At 41.2% G+C, this 15865-nt stretch overlaps 1 protein-coding gene across 1 annotated transcript in view; it reads right to left on the bottom strand.

Annotated features, from left to right (window-relative positions):
* Positions 1-15865, bottom strand: part of FANCC (FA complementation group C) — a 103179-nt gene that overhangs the window by 62354 nt on the left and 24960 nt on the right. The window lies entirely within an intron of this gene.

The following is a 15865-nucleotide window of genomic DNA, read 5'->3' as shown; positions in this document are numbered from 1 at the left end:
TTAGACTTAGAACTGTTTGTGTATAAACTACTGTAAAACATATGAAATAGTTACTACGGTAGTTGGAGGTAGGAGGGGGAGGAATAGAAAGAAACCAAAATAAATGTTATGATTTATAAAACTAGAATCTTTAACACACAATCACTTAAAAATCTTTACGGTCCATAAAATCTTTAAAAGCAGCCTTTAAAAATAAATGGGTAGTACACTTGGAAAGCATGAGGGACAGCTTCTTTGGGACTGCTATAAGAAATCTATAGCCAACGCCTGTCACTATTTCTGCAGGTTCTTTTCCACTACGTTTCCTTAAAAAAATCTTCTTGCAAGTTTTAAAAGAAGTTTTACAATATCCCATGCCTTCTAAATGAAATTATCAACAACAAAAAAATGGAAACTGGTCTGTTATTTTTAGAACCTCTTTATGAAATAAATAAATCTGGAGAATTGCAGTGGTTAAGTCTGCAAATGAAAAGGAAACCTGCTCATTCATAGAATGTCTCAACACCCACTGTTTACGTAGCCTGTTCCATGAGTAGGATGCTGACATAACACAATTCACAAAATTTCCACACTTCAGTCCAATCATAACAAAGTCTGCAATTTTTAATTTTGCTTACAAGACCTCTTGCTTGCTCACTCATTAGTTCCAGGAAAAAACATAAAATTGATTTTCCACAAACCAAAACCAAAAGGCAGAAGAAAATAAGGTTGACGATGTACAGTGTATACATATAAACGTAACAGAATATTTCAGAATACTGCTAGTCTATACCATTTTTTCAACATTTTATCAGATCTGAATTTTAATAAACTATGCAGAAAGTCAGAAATTGTATTAGTGTATACTCATGTTGAATATGTAGGTTCACTATGAATATATGCATTTTAAAATGTCTGCAAAGAATTACTGAAACTACTTGCTCTCATACAGATACTTAACTATGAGCTCCAACTTCTGCTCCACTACTTTGAACAAATTATGTTTTAAACAAAGTTGAAACAACAGGTTTAATATTTCAGGTGCATATATATTTTTTTGCATTGACCTGTATTTCACAGCTTAACTAGTCAATATAAAAGGTAGAATTAAAAATTTTAAATTACCTCCTCTTTTACCCAGACTTAGTCTTTTTCAATAACCACCCCCGCCCCTTAATCTGAAAAATCACTTAAGCATCAGATTAATGTTAAGCATGCAAGAACTCCCAAGGAAGCAAACCTAGAATATACTTCAGTGATTTGCTAGATCAGGGACAAAGTTCCCAGCTGCTAGTGGGGCGCATTCATCCTAAAAATGTTTTCAGAGGAAGCATTTTTGTTTTATCCCATTTTCTGGATCCACATTCTTCATATTAATGGAATGGTTTATATTAGCTAAATCTATAAAAGTTAATTAAATAAAACTACCACATATATATGTCCAGTATTTCTTAATTCTCTCCTCATTTCATGTGGAATGGCCATCTGCTCTGGTTCAGATTTCCACTGACAAACATGCAAGGCAAGATGACTGTAGACAAATGATTCACCTCAAAAGCTGTACTGAGTTGAGGTGACTGGATTTTGAGAATACTAACTAGTATGAGGGGTAGTAGTAGTACTAACTAGTAGTAGGGGTGCACCAATAGAGATTTTGGGGGCTGATATCGGTAGCCGATTTTTAAGGAGGCATATCGGCCAATACCGATCCGATTTCCAATATGTAGCCCGCCAGCTTGAAGAGCTGCATGAAGCTGGTAAGTCTGCTGTGGTGGAAGGGGAGGGGGGAGGGAAGGGACATGGGGAGGCAGATCAAGGCCCCTGTGGTGAGGGAGGAGTGGAGCTGGGGTAGGCGCTGCCCAGCTGGGTTGGGGTAAGGCACAGGACAGAGCCGTGGCTCGTCCAAGAGGTGCAGGGGAGTGCAGCTCCCACTGCTAGGAGGGTGTGGAGGGGTGGGTGGCATGTGCCCCTGGATCTGTGCAGGGCAGGGTGGGATGCGCTGCAGCTGTGGGCTGGGGCCGGTGCCGGGGATGGGCTCAGGGCGGGCGGCAGAGGTGGCACTGGGAGGGGTTTATGTGGGGGCTGCAGTCAAAATGCCCACCCCGTTCCCTTCTGGGATGCATGCAGCAGAGGGAGCCGCCCCCCCTCCCCGCACCCCCAGAAAAGCCATGGGTCCATCTTGCAACCAGGCTCGCCCCAGCTGGCCAGCACCTGCTCCAGCCCCAGCTCTAGCCCCACTCCCTCCCTAACAGTGGCGGGCCTTGATCTGCCCCCCACACCCCTTCCCTTCCCCCTCCCCTTGCACCATAACAGATTTACCAGCTGCACACAGCTCTCCAAGCTACCTGGCTGTGCTTCTCGCTGCCTACATGCTGTGCTGCAGCTGAGCACATGCACAGGCATTTATCGGGCAAATTATCAGCCTGATTTCAGATATAGTCAATTTTCTTTACATCAGTGCTAATTCGATATCGGACTGATGTATCAGTGCACCTCTACCAACTACTAAGAGTTTCACTGGCTGAAGCACAGAACATATTGAGACAAAACTTTGCTAAAATGGGGTCATTTAAGACCAATATTATTCTTTCACAAATATTAATTTATCTCTATCAATCTATGGAATTTGTTCTTCTAATGACATACCAGAAATTCTACTCAAAACTCACCTGTGCACCAACACACCTTATTAACTGCTTCTATACATTTCCACAAAGTACAATGGGCTCTATACTACAAAGTGCTGACCATTCTGGCCCTAATACAACAAAACAATTAATCACATGCTTAATTTTAAGCAAACAAGTAGTCCCACTTTAATCGCTACTCATAAGTGTAGAGTTAAGAATTACTTAAGTGTTTTGCTACACTTGATACAAAAAAGAACACATTAAACTTGTTTAAAGTCTACTTAGTTTTGATTAAAAAAAGCAAGTATATTTATAAGGTAAAGTAGAAGAAAGAACCTAGAACAAACACATAATAGAAAAGCACAACCATTCAGGAGTGAAGACATGAAGACATGATTTTTTTCTTTGAAAAATTAATCTCCAATTATGAAATAAATTCATATTTACAGCCTACAGCTTACTAAAAAGGACAGATTTGCATTTTGCCTCTATTTCTTCAATAGGAGATAAATATCATATTTATATTTTATAATCCAAAATGAACCCAATCCTTTCAAATGATATGCAGTAAGGGAAAAGAAAATAAAGGAAAAAACTGCATTATTTTTCTCGAACCAATTCCAGCTAAGTTAACTTCTGTTAAACTAGTATAGGAAAAACATGCTGTACTACTACTGTGGCTAAGACCACACAACTTTTTAATGGATAAGTTCCAAACCCTGAAGTTCCATCTGCAAGTCACTAACAAAACCTTTGGAAATGGTAAGAAATTAGCTGCAGAACTACAGGGCTGGCAAGCCTCAGAGTCTACGTTTGGCTTCAAACAGGAAGAGCAGTTTCAAATGCAGTTCTCCCTTTTTTCACCCTTCTATCTTGAATACACCCACCAAGAAAAAGTTATTGCTCTTTTGTTAAAAAGGATACTTTTGTTGCTGAAATAAAACACATATTTACTCTAATTTACAAAGAAAATTCAATGGCTTTAGCAGTGTCAGCCATAAAACTCTTTAGTTTTAGTAAAACTTGGAAGAAAATGCAATTCTAAATCTCTAGTCTGGTTAAAAACCAAGGTGTAAGCAACCCTACTAGGTGTAGCATAACCATTCAAACCCATTTACAATCGTAGGGAAAAACACAGCGGCAGTGTCCAAATTTAGAAAAAATGAATATCTCAGGGACCTTTATACTTAACTTTAAATGGGCATACTAAGTAACTTCTAGGAAAAGATTAATACAATTTGGCACAGAACAAACGCACCAGTTTCTATGCTACTGATAGACATGTTCTCCCCAAACAGTTCAGATCCCTACAGAATACCATGTTATCAGTTTGACATTCAGTATAAAAGTCATTTTTCATCACACTTTCTCTGCTATTTCCCATTTAAGCATTCTAAGTACATTAACTCCTTACTGAAATGCACACTTGCAAAAGAAATTATAGGCTTCTTACAGATGTAAAAAATAAAACAAAACAAAAGAAAAAACCCCGGCACTTTTAAACCCTCATGCCCCCATGCCAAGCCAAGCACATGTCCAGAAGAGAGACTGCATTAGCTGGACCTGGCGCTCCCAACCTCTTCATAGATCAGGCGCTTTAGTGGGGCTTTTTAGGCACTTTTATCTAATAGCTGAAGTATCCGATCTATACAGATGCTGGGGAGCTGGATCAAACTAATGCAGCATTTCCCAACCTTTTTTGCCCCATGGCACACTTACCTAAATACAAAAGCACCATGGCACATGGGACATGGAGTGGGGTGGGTGGGCTGGTGCACGGCCATCCAGAAAGGGGGGCGGGGGGGGCGTGGCACACAGCCAGCCAGAGATTAATAGGGAGGGGTGGCGCGCGGCCAGCCAGACAGCATTTTGGGTTGGAGCCATGCCCCCCATCAGTCTGTGTCCACAGCAGCAGCAGACAGTGGGGTGTGGCTCCTGCCCAAAATGCTGCGTCACACCTGGACTTACCTGAGGGCACACCAGTGAGCCGCAACACACCGGTTGGGAAACACTGAACTAATGCATTGCTGCTTTTGGTAAAGCACGTCTTCTTTTTTTAACATGTCTATCAGCAGCCGTAGGGCACATCCAGACGAGCACGGTCATGCAGTGTGTGGCGTGGCAAACATACCGCACAGTGTAGTGTTCTCTGTGCTACAAGAGCACGGTGCCCGAGCATGCGCTCCTCCATTTTTTTTCTTTAGTTTTTCTGGACCCCTGGATATCCAAAGGTAAAAAAAAAACGGAGCAGTGCATGCTCCGGTAGCACGCACTGCTAAAAAGCAGAGCTGGGCCACTCAGAGCCACAGATGCAGCTCCAGGAGGCCCTGAGGTAAGGCTGCTGGGGCCAGCACAGTGCTGGTCCCAGCCTCCCCTATGCCACCCAAGGCAACTTGCCGCCTACCGATGCACACGTGGCACAGGCATTCCCTGGAGACAAGCAGTGGCGGGGGGGGCGCGCGCCCCCCCCGCCACTGCTTGTCCCCGGGGAACCAAACATCCACACTTGTGTGGACGTGCCCATAATGTCCAAAAACTATGACATGACAGTGCAGAAGGCATTTCAATGAAAGTATTTTTATAACTCTTTTAATTTCCTTGGTCTTATTCTGATTAATGTTTTCAGTGTTTTAAACTTGCTGAATATGAGATCCAACATGGAACTCATTAACTTTTCTTTGGACTTTATGAGTATCAAATTGCTAAGAATTAAAAAGGGAAGAAAAATATTCAGGGCATGATTTAGCAAGATGCAGATTATTTTAAAATGCAAAATATAACTAGGTTTGGCAAGATTCAAATTTTTTATTTATAAACATTGATAAACATCAATTTCACCTTACACTTACAGGCCAGTGAAAACATATTTCCATTGTCAATAATCAAGATTTATAGAAAGGGGATGTAAGAAAAATGATGGCTGATGGAGCGTGTGATGACAGGGGGAGAAGTCCAACAGAACTGTGCTGACTGTAGTTTGGACTGTAACTCCCAGAAACCCCAACGGATTGAGAACAAAGGAAGAGCACTTGACAAAGAAGATGTAGGAGCTATAAGCAAGCAGAGCCAGGACTGACGGGGGCAGTAGGGAGCGGGGGCTGCCCGCTCAAAGGACTTCTGGCAAAACGGCTGCTACCCCTCGCCACTGACTGACTGAGAGGGCTGCCTGTCAAATGGCCTCTTCACCTTTGGCAGCAAGGGGTGGGTTTGCATGATGGACAGCCCTGCAACCAATCAGCAGCGAGGGGTTGGGGGTCACATGACAGACAGCCCCTGCAGCCAATTGGCAGCGAGGGGCAGGGCCACTGGGGCTCCTCAGTCCATCAGAGGCATGGGGGGGAGCCTGCCATGCTCTGCCCACAACATAGCTACCTGTTGTGGGCGGAGCCTGGCGTTCTGCCCGTGAAATCAAAGGGCAGCCCCCACGAAATAGGTAGTTCCCTAAACATAACAAATAATATTCCTACAGCTAATATTGCAAATAATCATATCTCAAAGCAACATATCTGGGCACCACACTTCAAAAGGGATGTGGATCCTTTGAACCTAGCTGACTTCCTGCCCCTGGGGCAGGGGGCTGGACTGGATGACCCTCTAAGGTCCCTTCCAGCCCTAATGTCTATGAAAATCTATGGATAACCTTGAGAGGGTCCAGAGGAAGGCTACTTGTATGGTTAAGGGCCTGCAGATAAAATCCTACAAAGAGAGATTGAGGAACCCGAATCTCTTCAGCCTCCGCAAAAGAAGGCTGAAAGGGGACCTTGTGGCCGTCTAAAAATTCATTGGGGAGAGGGCAGCAAGGAATAGTGGTTACTCTGTTTACCAGGCTCTTGGGGTTACTAGGAACAATGGCCATAAACTGACAGAGAGCAGACTCAAAGTATACATTAGGAAAAACTTCTTTACAGTGAAGGTTGCCAAAATCTGGAATGGGCTTCCATGGGAGGTGGTGCTCTCCCTTACCTTGGAGGTCTTTAAGAGGAGACTAGACAAGCACCTAGCTGGGGTTATCTGCCCCCAGCGCTTTCCTGCCCAAGGCAGGGGGTTGGACTCTATGATCTACTGAGGTCCCTTCCAACCCTAAAAATCTATAAAATCTATGAACCTATGTTCATCCTACCCACATGGAGAGGGCCAAGTAAAAGCTTGGAAACCTTAGTTATGACAGTAATGGAGAGAGGGTCAGGAAATAACCTGAGCTATACATCCTACAGTATAATGAACAACAGACCATAATAGACAGAGATCCCTTCGTACAAATTAGAATCCCAAATTAAAATAAAGAGACTTCATCTAAACTAATATACCAATATTTAATATTTAAAACAATTATCAATACAAACTTAAACTAGTTCCCTGGGAGATACTTTGTGGCAACATACTCCAAAAATTAACAGCACACTTTGTAAAATAACAACAAAATATCTATGTCCACTCATGTATTTTCCCACTAAAATATATCAGCTCTAATCTTTTCATTCTTGCTTCATATGGGGATATCTCAAACCCTTCAATATTTTTCTCTGCCACTTAATTGCTATTTCAATCTTAAATTTCATCAGAAGTCTTGGATATAACATCATCCCTCTCTTCGTGACTTGTTGGTCTTCAATTTATCATTCTGTAGAATCTCTTATGTAATCATTTCAATCTTTCCCCATTCAACTGTAGAGAGACTACACTTATGAACATATATGCATCCTGTTTTTAAAATCTACCAGAGGCTAAAGCTTATAAAATGTTATTAATATAGGTAAAATGTATCTAAATTAAGAAGATCTTCATCACATACATTCTGAAGACTATAAAAGATCTGAAACTACATTTAACATCTTGCTATTGTAAATTTTAAAAAACTGTGAAGCAGTGTACCATACTAGAATACATAGCAAGATACATACCAAATGAAGCTTATTTACTTGTCTGCAGTCATAGATCACATTTAACAATGACAACATTTACAAAAATGAAAAATCCACTATGGAAAAAGAAGAAAATAATTAATTTAAGATATCTTTCACTGCCTAACTGAATCCTATGTGTTCCCATCACAATGCAAGAAGTACCCTACACATGGTCCCACAGCACACTGGCTGCTTTTTTTTTTTAACAAATACACTGTACATAAAGGAGTGAAAAAACATTTTCAAAATTAATTTAAAAAATCTAATTTTTTTAACACCAAATTAATTTTGTCCTGGAATGTGGCAAGCAGCATCTCAGTAAAGAACCAAATTTTACTAAATCCTACTAATTCCTATTACTAAAAAGTAACAAGATTATTTTACTACTGGAACCCCATTACTTTTTGACAGGCCCAACCACAGAGTGGGGGAGAGGGGGAAAATAATCAAGACTTATTTTTATTATTTTTATTTTAACCTTTCCTACTATAGTATTAGTGCTTACTTTAACTACTGTTTACCTGGTTTTATCTGTTCTACCCTGCTCCTTCATGTTCTGGTTTACCTGTCAATTATGGTGACACCCTGTAAATATGCATGCACTTAATATGGGCTAAACATGATCTTCTCTTTACACATCCATAACAAGTATTTAAACTTCCAGAGTAAATTACAGGGGAAATAACTCCACAACCAGTTGTAGTACTAATACCAATCATATACAAATCAAGAAACTAAAAACTATGTATAGCATAAGAGTTTAACTAAAGAATTTCAGAACGGATGGTTTGATTGACATAAAACAACAACGCTTACTTTCTAGGCTTATTTTTATATCAAACTAAGACTACAGTCAAATACAGAGGGGCTTTACAAATATGCATGGCAGACAGAAAATAAATTTGTATTGGAAGTCATATAGTAAATAGTGAAAGACATCAGCTAGGCTAGACTGTTTATACAACATGCAGTAGATTCTGTGCTTATGGAGATCACACTGGATCGGAATAATGTCCAGTCATCTTTTCTGCTTTTTCTTCTAAATGAATTTACGTTTTGTGAAAGAAACAAAATGGTCAATACCCCTATTTGCACAGCAGAGGTGGCAGTACATCCCTCTGTCCTGATCCGGGGGGCCATTTCTAGGAATTAGAGGACAGGGCATTTTCCATGTCTATTTAGTTATTAACTCCTTTGTTGAGAATGCCAATTATACCACTAATTAGCTTTCATTGTGATTACTTCAACTATGTGAATACGTATCCAATGGGTGCACCTACATGTCGCTCTACAGTGACACAGTCACACATTACATCATTGTACAGTGCACCACGGCGATGTAGCAATCACGTGGGTGATTGCCAGCTATGTCACCATAGCAGCGCGCTCCCGTGGTATAGCACGCCACTACCATGACATAGCAGCAAAATCTAACCACGTCCCAATGCACAAGGCGCAGTAACCACCCATACTGCGCCGTGCTTTAGTACTTCCAAAAGGAAGCACTAAAGTCTGGCGCCATAGCATAGCAACGTGTAGATGCACCCAATAAGAACTGAAACCACTTAAGTGCCACTATATAATTATTTAAATTTACTAACAATTTGGGAATAGATAATGACTTAATGATCCCAAAAGAATAAGGGACAGCATGACAAAAGAATAAGAGACAGCATGTTTCATCAACCCTGTCTAGAACCTCCTTCCTTATCTCCCTACTGTTCTGAAAAAGGAGTTGACTGCAGCTGATCTATACTGTGCTCTTGGGCATTTTGAGGGGCAGACCAAAGTAGAGCTTCCTCCTGCCCATCTACTTGTGGAGGAGATGGAGCAACTATGTGAACTCTTCCCATGCTATATGTGATGGAAATAGATGGCACAAAAGTGAGAGACGCCATTGTTGATTATTTCCTTGGGGCTTTATAAGCCAGGCCACATATTGGTCTTTAGGCTGGATTTTAATGAGTGATTTAAAAACTGAAAAGTTCTGTATCACATTAGGAATCCGCTGAGCCACCAAGCTCCTACCAATTACATCAGGTCTTAAAAGTTCGGGCATATCTCCATTTAGAATCTATTGTTTCCTGTTTTCATAAAAATTCAAAAGTAGTGTCTCAGTTTTAACCATAATTTTTCCAGGCAAAGAATAACAAGATTTCTTTCAAGCCCAGTACTGTAAATTCTCTTCTTTTATCACCCTTTTTCTTTAAACAAGTTTTCTTCATTGCTTGAAAGTTTTTAACTTTCTATATTCCCTTGAGACCAGTTTTTCAAATAAAAGCATAAATTTAAATTCTACACAAATATTCATATAAAAATTGAATTCTCGGTTCCAAAATGATACCCTTTTATTAGACCAACTGGAAATAAATTACAAACTGCGTATTTCCAGTTGGTCTAATAAAAGGTATCATTTTGGAACCAAGAGTTCTATTTTTTTGTATGTCTTTTTGTCTCAGACCAACACGGCTACCAAGTACACCCCTGAAAGCAGGAAGATGCCAAATTTTAGCCGATTTTGGATTTTAAACTTCATTGGAGAACAACAAGGAAGTTATTTTACCTCCCTGCCTGCCATTTAACACCTCCAGGGAAGGAATTCTACCTGACCAACACATCAAAGAGCTACTCAACACAGCTCACAAAGACACTCTCATGGACCCAGAGGGACAGCCTTCCATCTTCAGTTCCCTCTGTGCAAAAATGAAGTTTACTTCCTACCTATGGGGACTTCTTACCATCTTGTACTATCTACACTTTTCCCAGAGCCTGGCAAAGGGACTTTGATCCCGAAAGCTTGCAGAAAAGGACAATTTTCTTGCCTATTTTCAGTTGGTCTAATCAAAGGTATCATTTTGGAACCGAGAGTTCTATTTTTTTGTATGTCTTTTTGTCTCAGATCAACATGGCTACCAAGTACACCCCTGAAACACAAATATTCTGCATTCATGTGCACAATCAACAGGTAGGTATGCATGTTTTACAGACACAACATTAAAAAGGTCATACATCCATATTTAAGCTTTTTGTACCTCCATAGTAGATTTAAAATATTTGTGCCCTATTCTCACAGGCTTTTGTAAAAGCTATAAATGTTGAAAAGTAATTGTATGCATGCTGTATATGACACTAAATTTCACGTCCCCATTTTTATTTATTTAATCAAATCCAAGATCCAAAGTTGATGAATGTCGAGCATTAAGGAAATGGATTCTCCTTCCAAAGCAGACTGTCAGGTGCAAAAATAAGATCTTCATTGTTTTGGTTGGGAAGAATGGCTGTGTTACTGGCTTTCTTGATTTCTCTCTTTCTTTCTTTTTTTAAGAAACAGTTGAACAGTGCAGAGTATCAAAAGGAAAACAAAACTAAAAAAGAGAGCATAAAGGGAAAGAAAAGTGAAGGCTTAAAAAAAAGAGAGAAAATAAACATTACCATATTATGCTTAGTAAAATATCCTACCAGATGCTGATTCCTAGGACCAAAACATCCCAACATGTTTTAGTAATTTTTAAACTATCACGCACTTTTTTAAAGCAAAGGTGGACTGGGTGGACGGGGGAGGGGGAAAAAAACCTCTTCATCATACTGTATGTTTTGTTTACTTCAAAGAAAAGTGATTTTGTCAAAGAGTGAGAAGCATGTCCTATATGGTAATGATTGACAAAAGCAAGCCACTCAAATAAAGAAAAAAACTACCCAACAGAAAATCTATACTATCACAAAATAAAAACTCTGAAAAGTCTGTGGAATGCTGTTTACTTCAGTTCTGTTTTACAATCACTGTTGCATGGGGAACGGATTGACTGAAATGTCTGCAGACTATGACCACCCACACTATGGGAAGCACTATGATTAAAGAGAGTTCTGTGTTCTAGTATCTGCCAGCGCAGTCTGCTCCATGCTGTAATTATTATATTTGCAGTCTTCTTATAATCCATTGCATGTGTTGTGGCAAGTCCCCTTACATTGTCCAACAAGAAAACCACTGAACATGAATAGCAAGTTATTTTTAATGTGCACAAATGGCTAGAAAACTGGATACTTTACATAGTGGTCTTTCAAGTTTATGAAAACATTTTGACTTCTAGCATAGCTTGCAGAATAACTAAGAGACCTACCACCCAAACATTTGCTTTAACTCTATTATCTGAAGGTACAGCCCACTTAACACACTTCACCCCACTTTTTATAATGAGTTAAGTCATTACCTTAGGTCTTTAAATTGCTGAAATTATGTGAATTGTGGATTAACCATATACCTAGAGAACATTAACAGATGACAAATGCATCTGTCTATTAAGTGCTTTCAAAAGCTGAACATTACTAATGACCCCAAGATCTGAATGCATTACATGTTCTTTCTTTCTGTAAGTAGTTTTGATATTTAAGCTATAATGCTAACTTTAAAACATTAACATATCCTTTTGAATACCAGAATAAAATGTAGGACTGCCTGCTAAAAACTTATATTCAAAATACAGACCACTGCCCAAAATAATGAAATATTTGTAAAGTCTTTATAACAGACTTTGCAATGGCATAGTTTGGTGATACAACATAATGAACTGGGCAATACAACGTTACTGTTTACTCAATGCACAATGGTTGGTACTCTCCATTTCCAAATAACTGGGGCAATTTGTACACATATTGTCAATAGCTGGCTCCACGGATACTCCTAATTTGCAAAGGTTATACTTCAGGGACAGTCTGCTCTACAGAGTGTACACAACTGCTTAAAAAGGATATACTAGAGATAAAGAGGCAGGCTGCAAATCAAGGAGTGGGTGCAAGTTCACTTACCTCCACCCACACTAGCCCACTTCCTGAGGAAATGTATTTGGACCTCCTTTAATACATACACACCTTAGTTTCGGGTCAAGGATAACCCTATATATAATTGCTCAGTGTTTACCACCAAAAACGAAACAGAGGGAAAGGGAAAACCACACAAAAGGCAAAAAGGAAAAATATAAGCTAGAAAGACATACATACACACTCCACTTGCCACCAAATGTCTTTCATCTGGAGGCATATACTGTATCTCTTCACAGTGATCAAAGTGCCTGATGGTTATTTGCATAGGTTAGAAGAGGAATGACAGCTCCTCTATTCCAAACATACCAAAAAGCTATGAAATCCTTAAAACCACAAGAGTGAGTCTCAGAAAGTGATTAACAAACTTTGAACTGCGTTGGCCTCCAGGAGACTTAACATTTTCCATTTCTCTCCTGGAAGCATGCCCCCTGGAACATAAGATTACCTCCTCCACTGTTGCTGGGAAAGAGAAAAAGAATGCTCCCTTTCCTCTGTTCCACCTACCCCACTCCCCTCAATTCACATTCTCTTCTCATTAAGCTGTATTTTACCTGTGGCAAAATGCTACAAAGATAAGAAATGACAAAGAACATGTTGTAGGTATAAATTTAATTCACAGCTATTGCTAGGTTATTTCTAAGTCTGAATTTAAACTTGATGAATTTCCCTCTCTTCAGAGGTAAATACTCATTTCAAATCATGCCACTATAATACAAATCCTATCTTTTATAAGCCAGCTTTTCTGGTCTTGTAACTACCCTAAAATACATAACTGGTAAAATGTGTTTATGAATTTGATTCAAATATTTCAGTTTAGCTCTCTACCTCTCTCTCTTTCAACACTGCCTAGATAAGGAGAAAACTTAATTTCTTGATATAACCTGTAATAATTCACAATCCTTTTAATAGACACATATTACCCATATGTATCATTAATATAGAACTATAGTCCCATGTAGACATTATTTATTGTAAATCCAATACAATGTTAACATTTTCCGGGACACAGGAGACTTGGGTCCCATTTGCCCATACAGATCTAGCCTCTGGAGCTGTGTGATCTGGCCTGTGGGGCTCCCCAAGGGTCTAGAAATGCAATTGGGGGGGCAGGGGAAACAGTGACAATTAATACTGCCATTGCTTCCGCCATCACCAAATTTCCAAGCAACACAGGCCATCTGATATGGCCCTCTGCTCATGTGTGGATACCTAGAGTTGGGCAACAGACCTTATCCAGCACATGGGGCTGGGACTGGGCTCAGAGCTGGGGTGGTGGGCTCAATCCAGCATGCGAGAGACTGGGTCAGAGGGGCCATGTCATCCAGCTGGCAGAGCTCCCTACAGGTCCAGGAATTTGGCAAAAGGACATGACAATTAATACTGCCATCTCTCTCCTGACACCAAATTTCCAGATGGGTAAGGAGCTCCGTGGGGAGGTTGGGCACCATTCATCTAAACCAGTGGTGCTCAACCTTTTGGCTCCATGGGCCAGATAAGTGCCAAAGGGCTAGTTTGCAAGCCCTGCATGCCAAAATCAGGCCCTGGGGCCTGGCACAGCCCCTCCGGCTCCCATGCACTGGGATTGGGCCCTCAGAGTTAAAAGGTACTCCCTCTGGCCCCCAAGGGTACATCTAATCCAACTCCTCTGGCCCCCACAGGTGCTTCCCCTCCTGGCCCTGCATGAATGTCACGTGCCTCCCAAGGCTGGGGGGGCACGGCGACTGCCCACAGGTGGCAATGGCAGTGGCGGTGTCAGCATGGCAGCGGTGAGCAGGGAGCTTCCGCAGGCAGCTACAGTGGTGTCAGCAGCGGGGGGAGGGTGGCGAGTGCTGGCAGCAGCAGCAGCAGCCAATCTCAGAGGGTGCACTTGCACCCGCATGCACCCCCTACATGTTGCCAATGCAGCCCTGTGTGCAGAGATTGGGCCCAGGGGACCTGGTGCCACCTTCTTACTCTCATGTGCCAGAATTAGGCCCCAGGGGCCCAGTGCCACCCCCATCCACTGGGATTGGGTCTAAAGGCGCAAGAGCTGGCTATTCATGTTGGGGTTAGATGCCTGATTCAGTGTGCAGGGCCTGGGGCTCTGCACAGGTCCAGAAATTTGGCAGCCACCAAATTCCCAGACCTGTGATGAGCCCCACTGGTTGAATGACCAGGCATCATGGACAAGATCTGGCCCACAGGCCAGGGATTGAGCACCCCGATCTAAAGTAAAACATGTCTTTGAAAAGCACAGTGACTAATGGATTCAGATGATTGGTTCAGGCTGCTAAACTAGGTACAAGTTTTTGCCATTTCAAAGAATCTTTGTCCACAAGTCTTGTCTGCTGCAGCAGGCATGCTGGTGATAATCTTAACCTCACTGTGATTGACAATTACATCATACTGTATGAATTTCTCTCCAGGTGTTATTTCAATAACCTACAATTTACATGTTTACTTCATTTACTTTAGCTGGAAACAGACATTGCCTTTGTACCACCATAAATATTTTTACTGAGGTACAAAGGCCAAGCAAACAGACGTCCATGCTCTTTGTCACACTGCAAATGCCCAAACCTGTGGTTGCGACAATAGACAGTATAACAGCAGGAGAGCACAGGCAGCCTGGAGTTGCCTGCGCTCTCCAGCTACCCCAAACAGGCACTCCTGAGGCTTCAGGGGCCTGATCCTGCATGCTCCAGGAACAGGAATTCCCAGGGCATGTAGGATTGGGCTCCTGAAGCCTCAGGAGTGCCTGCCCAGATTCCCCCATTTGCAGACGAATGCCCCAGGAACCCTGGGCATGGGATTCCTTGGGCATGCATCTACAAGCTGGGAAACCGGGGTGCCCTCCTTTGCAGTTGTCTAGGAACAGTGGAGGCCCAAGCCTGCAGGACAACAGGAAACATCTGTGTCTGGGGACAGATGCTGGCACAGCTGATCCTGCTCCAAAGATGAAGTCTGTTTATAGTCTTTAGCTCAGCAGCTCTGAGTCTTTCCAAAGCTGCTCAGAGCCATACTCTTCTGTTGTTTTTTTCCTCAGATCAAAACATAAGCTATTTAAATGCTTGCTTATCTCTCTATAGTCAACAATTACATTTTCCAGCGAGGAACATTGAGTACTGAACACAACTAAAGTAGCTGTCTGAGGAAACTTTCCCAAAGGGGCCATTAAATTCACACAAATGTGCTCTGTTTTTTCTAAGAACAACTATTGGAAACCTGATGATAACACAGAGAAATATTTAGCATGAGCTGTCTCTCTAATTATGTCTTCTCTTTAGGTAAAGGAGAATATTATCTTTAACCTATTTATTTAAATATCTGTCTATACGTAAGCCAAGTGTTCCTTTTTTCCTCAATAATGTTCAGTGAGCTCACTCACTCTGTTAATTCTCTCCTTGCCCTACAATTTCTTAAATAACAGGTTGTCACACTCCTTTTTTAACATCTGCCTTCTGGAATTTTCTTAGGACACAAACTGTGGTTGGGCTACTTCAGCTCTATTTTATACTGAGCTGGACATTATCTCATTTCCTAGAAGACACCCTG

The sequence above is a fragment of the Alligator sinensis genome, unplaced genomic scaffold (genome assembly GCF_000455745.1).
Source record: "Alligator sinensis unplaced genomic scaffold, ASM45574v1 scaffold240_1, whole genome shotgun sequence".
Taxonomy (NCBI): Eukaryota; Metazoa; Chordata; order Crocodylia; family Alligatoridae; genus Alligator; species Alligator sinensis.
The sequence above is the reverse complement of the archived record's forward strand: the minus strand, read 5'-3'. Positions and strand labels throughout refer to the sequence as shown.